Genomic DNA, 5,898 nt, shown 5'->3' on the forward strand with positions numbered 1-5,898 from the left:
CAGTATATGCAAAGTTTTGATTTTGTTTTAGAAGGAACAAAAGTCTTTTGAAGCCAAATCTAGTGTACTAAGTGAATGACCAGTGTATGTAATTCTATGTGGATCCCAAATGAAGTGTGATAACAAAATAATAAGACTTATGTCCTTGAATGACTCATTAACTGGCTTTGTATAAAATTTCAAAAGAAACCATACATTGATGTTTCCTTCCTCTCTCCTTCCCTTCCCCTCTAAAGATAAATAAATAAAATATTTTTAAAAAATTTCAAAAGAAGAGTTACACAATTTGGAATTAAACTCCAGTTAATCAGAAAAGGCCTTCTGGAAAGAGTGAGTTTTAAATTAAGCTTACAGGAGGAATGAAAGGTGAAGGATTGGCAGATACCAGGAATGACCTGAACAGGTAGTACTTAGATTTCTCCAAATATTTTCAGTTTAACATTTTGATACTGTTTATATGTACCTTCATTTATTCTTAAAATCAATGTGCAAAGTAAGTAGTGTAGAATTGCTGCTTTGTAAAGAACATAGAACTTTTCATCCCCTCACTACTACTATTTGTAAATGAGGAAAACAGTCTCCAAAATTTAAGAAATGTGTCCAAAATCACAGACATGGTGAGAAAAACAGTAACTAAAATCTATGCCTCCAGGTGTAAACTCAGAGTTATCTCTCCCAAATTGTCGTATTCCTTAAAATTTGACGAAGGAGGGACAGAGCAGCAGAATTTCTGTTTCTTAATTTCTTATTTCCAGTTGCTGTAATATAGGCACAGAGAGAAGAAAGTAAAATGTTTTCCAATAAAGGTCCTGAATCAGTGGTTGTCAACTAAGATGGTTTTCGCTCAGAGTAGATTTTATTTCTATTAAGTAGGAAAAAAGATTTTTACCCTTCCTAGGTATATTATAGTTAATTTTGAATTTATTAATCCTTGTTAGTATTGATGTCCTGAGTTCTATATTTTATAAGTGGAATATATTTATGTATGAAAACAACAGCAAGAGAAATGTTTCCCAAATCTGTATTTCAGAACTCACCAGACTGTGGTTGTTGAAAATCGATTTTCCCTCACCTTGTGGTCTATACATGCAGTTTTTATTTTCCAAGGGGTAACACCTGCAATCAATTGATAAACTGCTGTTTGTGAATCCAACTCTCACTGAGGCCATGCAGGGCCAAAGGCCTCATTAACATGACAGGACTATGCCTGCAAATGTATCATTGAGATGCAAACTTTGAGCCTACATTTTATTGTATATATTTTATTGTATTTGCAGGTGTTTTTTCAAAAAGCAAACCCAACTTTTAGAAGGAGAGGTACTGAACTTTATCCAATAGATACTGCCATTTGATAGTACATTAATGGCTAAGATACACTCTTATATTCCTCATTTGTCTCATACAGTAATTTTCCAATTTCTTCTCCCCAAAATAACAGCAAAAAACTTTACTGAGTCTTACAAAAGATATTGCAGGTTCTGAGAACCTGCTCAATTTAGGTGTTGCTTTCAATAGTATTTTTGATTGCCACAGTTGGTATGTGACCTCTAAGGCAATTTCTTTACAAGACAAACTTTTCATTCTTTCTCCATTATTTTTTTAGAATTATGAAAAATTCTCTAATTATATATAACTGCTGTTTCCACAAACATATTTGGTGTAGCTTTGTATTAAAATATTCCCATTTCTTACAGTATCTTCACACTATTGTTACACATGAAAGAAGAGAATTTTGGTGTAAGTGAGCCAAGACAGCACCCTGTATAATCCATTTGTTTCCAGAGGGGAAATAGAGCCTATAGAGGTGACACAAATTGCTGAAGTTCACTTAGATAATTAATGGCAATTGTAACTTAAGTCTGGATCTTTTTTTTTTGTATTATAACAAGACTAAAATAAGTTGAGAATAATTTGTTTTATGCAATAACAAAGTTGAAGAATTGATTAGATGTCAAGAATTTTCTGATTTTATTTAGAAAGATAGTGGCGAGCTAGTTGGAAATGGAGTCCACTTCCCCCTGTGAGCAGGTGGAACACCTAGCTGATATTCTGAGGAACAGAGTGAGGAGTCAATGGTATCCCAGCATATATAAAGGTTGGAGGCCGAAATTGTAGAGGACATTGAAAACCAGTTGCTAAGGAGATTGCTTTTGGATGATAAGGTCCCTGAGATAAGCATAGGGACCAGGGGTGTTGCAGCCCTAGGTCTGGCACCTGCAGGGCCTGCCACAGGATTCTTGAAAGAGAGGCAGGTTAATGGTTCCTTCCTCTAACAGACAGGGAGGGTAGGGAGGCACCAGGATGGACCTGGAGGCTTGAATTTGCTAGGGGGAATGGAGATGAAGTGGAAGGCACACAGGGGTGGTGCTCACCTGCTGAGACCGTAGACACCAGCTGGGTCACTACCAGAGAAATCAGGGAGCCAGGTGATACCTGGAGAAGGGTGAAGATTTGGGCAATGATGGACCTTAACCCTGATAGTTTTCAGTCTTGTTGGAAAATTGGGCTGTGTGAGAAACCAGGTGCTTGTTAGGAGTGGAAGGCTTGAACAGGGGGATTTTGTTTAAAAAAAGCTCTCAGTAGCTGTTTAGGGAACTCTCCTATAGCAGGTGCCCCTGCCAACCCAGCCACGCACCCCTGCACCTGCCACAGCCACAACCTGGGACATATTTCTGCCACCACAGCAGCCTTGGCCTTGGCCTCACTCCAGCCCCAGATGCCAGAGCCATCATGGTACCCATGTCCTGTGTGGCCAGACAGGCTCACTAAGAGAAAGGATGAGCCCCATGCAGAGGAGAGCAGCCGGGCTCAGGTAGTTAGTAGTCTCCAGACAGATTTAATTCAGTGGGGGAGCTGAACTACCCTTAAGAGACTTTGAGAGTGTCTGGCACCTAGGACAGCAAAGAGCAAGAAGGTGGTGTGTGAGATGAGTTCCCCCTAATTGGTGCACCTCAAGGACAGCACAACTAGTGGATTGAAGGCACTGGTCTGGCACAGAAGGGCTCTGGGGACCAACAGAAAACTGAAGATTTGGGCTGGAGGTTGGACAACTGTGAAAGAGTGTGACCCAGATGTTGCCACAATTCTCTCAAAACCATAGGAAGGGAGAAAAGCAAAACCCAAATCTCCTCAGACTGCTGCAGGCAGGAAGACCAGCAGAAATTGCTTGGCCGTTTTAAAGTTAGCGTTCTTTCTTTCTTTCTCTCTCTTTTTTTCTCTCTCTTTCTTTCTCTCTCTTTCTTTCTCTCTCTCTCTCTCTCTCTCTTTCTTTCTTTCTTCTTTCTTCTTTTTCCCCCCTGAGACAATAAGGCCTGGTGCTATGAAAAAGCCAGAATCATACCCAAAGAGGGATCACAAGGGATCACCAATAACTGAGAAACTAAGACAAATTTCACTTTGCTATTCCAGAGAACTTGCATGCTATTATTTGTCTGTGGCACTATTATTCTTTCATTATTTTTACTTCTTTTATTTTATTTGTATTTTTTATTTCTCTTCTTTCTGCTTAGTTTTCTTCACTTTATTTGTTTGTATAATTGTACTGTTTGACTAGTTTTCCTTGTTCTCTCTTTCATAGTGTATTTTTTAATTTTCCATCTTTCACTTCATTTGTGTTCCAATAGCACACTACTCTAGGTAAAGTACTTCCTATTCTTGTTATTCAGATCACATATATTCTGTCATATGATTGTTGTTCCAGTATTACCATAAATAGATGTTGTTCCATACAGTTGTAAATACTACACAGCACCTCTCGCAGATTGTAGCCCATTTCACTGTCTTCCAGAATTCTATTATTGTAGTGGTTCACTCTAATCTCTCACACACTATGCTTATTTTCTATCCTTTACTCTCACTATGTCTCATAATCTGACCTTCCAAAAGCTCACTGTTTTCTAGATTCAACTCACAATGCTTTCTCTCCTAACAAAAGTCTTACCTTTTCCCCACCATTTTGAAAAAGTGGCTAGTAGGGTAAAATATCATGGTTAACACTATACATATCCAAAGGATCTCATACATCTTCCCTACAGGTTGGTACTTTGAATCCCATAGAATGCAATTCCACTGTCTTAACCCATTTTGCCTTCCCCCTCCAACTAATCACAAAAAAGAATACATGGGAGCTGTGAACATCAGTATACCTGCTGGAAGAGAGAACCCACCCACAAAGGAACAGCAACAAATAATAAAGGAAGATGGTGAGGGAGTGAATAGAAGCCACACTAACCTCCACCCAGGATCAATCGAGAAATACAACTAAATGGTGGAAAAATTACCCAGAACGAAAAAACTGAACAATAGCAAGAGAGAAGCCTCACAACCTCAGTCAGACAGAACAGACAGCTTTGAAACAACCTGTCCGCACCTGCACAACAGCATATAAGACATGGTGGGCAGAGTGACCCTCAGTTAACCAGCTGGAGGAAAGGACCCACCAAAGAAACACCTAACAACAATCAAAACACAAATACATCCAGAGTAGATGACATAAATGACATCCAAAGAGCAGCAAGTTCAGGAGATGAAGGAAACTGCACCACTGAATCTCACAGGTCTTCTACCATAGAAGTTCACACCACAAACTCAGGGAGTCAGAACAGATCAATTTAAGGAGCAGAGGCTAACAAGTAGATTGTCACAAACAATGGGAAGACAATGGAACAAACCCCAAACAAAAGGAAAGGAGGAGGCCTCAGAGAGAATGCTAAATGAAATAGAGGTAAGTCAACTATCAGATATGGAGTTCAAAGCAATGGTTATAAGGAAGCTCCGTGAGCTCACTGAGAATTACCAAAAACTACAAGGAAACTATGAGAAACCTACTGCAAACGTTATCAGTATAAAAAAGGACATAGAAACAATTGACAAGGGCCAAGATAAAATGAAGAAAACAATTTCTGAGTTAAAAAACACAGTAGAAGGAATCTAAACCAGGCTAGATGAAGAAGCAGAGGATCAAATCAGCAAGCTAGAAGACAAAGTGGAAAAAACTGCCAGAAAAAGCAATAAAAGGAAAAAATCTAAAAAGAAATAAAGAGGTGGTGAGAGAACTGGAAGACGACATGAAACATAATAATATCCATATAATAGCTATACCCGAAGAAGAAGAGGAGGAGCAGGGGATAGAAAAACTGTTTGAAAAAGTAATAATAGAAAACTTCTCCAATTTTATCAGAAAATAAGTCACACAAGTCCAGGAAGCACAGAGAGTCCCAAAGAGGCCAATTTCAAAAAACATTATAATTAAAATGGCAAAATTCCAAGACATAGAGACAATCTTAAAGATGGCAGGGGAGCAACAGGAAGTAACATATATGGTAAGTTAAGACTAAGACTAGAAGCTGACTTCTCAATGGAAATACTCCAAGCCAGAAGGATTGGCAAGGAATATTCCAAGTAATGAAAAACAAAGGCCTGCAACCAAAACTACTCTATTTAGCAAGGCTTTCAATTAAAATCAGGTGAATAAGAAGTTTCCCAGACAAAAGAAGTCTCAAAGGATACACCTCCACTATACCAGCAATGCAAAAGATGCTAAAGGATCTGCATTAGACTGATAAAAAGAGATATTATACTTGATCAGAGCCAAAAGGCTGAGAAGTGATAGGAAAAGGGGGAAAACTTTAAGAAAAAAATAAGCTTTAAGAAAAAGGAAAAAAAGAGTGAGAAAAAGAGGAGCACAGATATGAAGGAAGTAAAATGGCAATGAATAAGTACGTATCAATAATAACCTTGAACCTAAATGGATTAAAAGCTACAATCGAAAGATATAGAATACCTGAATAAATAAGAAATCATGACCCACAAATATGTGGCTTACAAGAGACCCATTGCAGAACAAAAGACCTACACAGACTGAAAGTAAAGGTGGAAAGTATATTCCAAGGAAATGGA

At 38.3% G+C, this 5,898-nt stretch overlaps 1 pseudogene; it reads right to left on the reverse strand.

The window, feature by feature from the left end:
- Window positions 1-5,472: 5,472 nt before the first annotated feature.
- On the reverse strand, window positions 5,473-5,609 carry LOC118983857 (uncharacterized; annotated as a pseudogene).
- Between the last annotated feature and the right edge of the window lie 289 nt (window positions 5,610-5,898).

The sequence above is a fragment of the Sturnira hondurensis genome, unplaced genomic scaffold, assembly GCF_014824575.4.
Source record: "Sturnira hondurensis isolate 20B ecotype Veracruz unplaced genomic scaffold, ASM1482457v3 Scaffold0000465, whole genome shotgun sequence".
Taxonomy (NCBI): Eukaryota; Metazoa; Chordata; class Mammalia; order Chiroptera; family Phyllostomidae; genus Sturnira; species Sturnira hondurensis.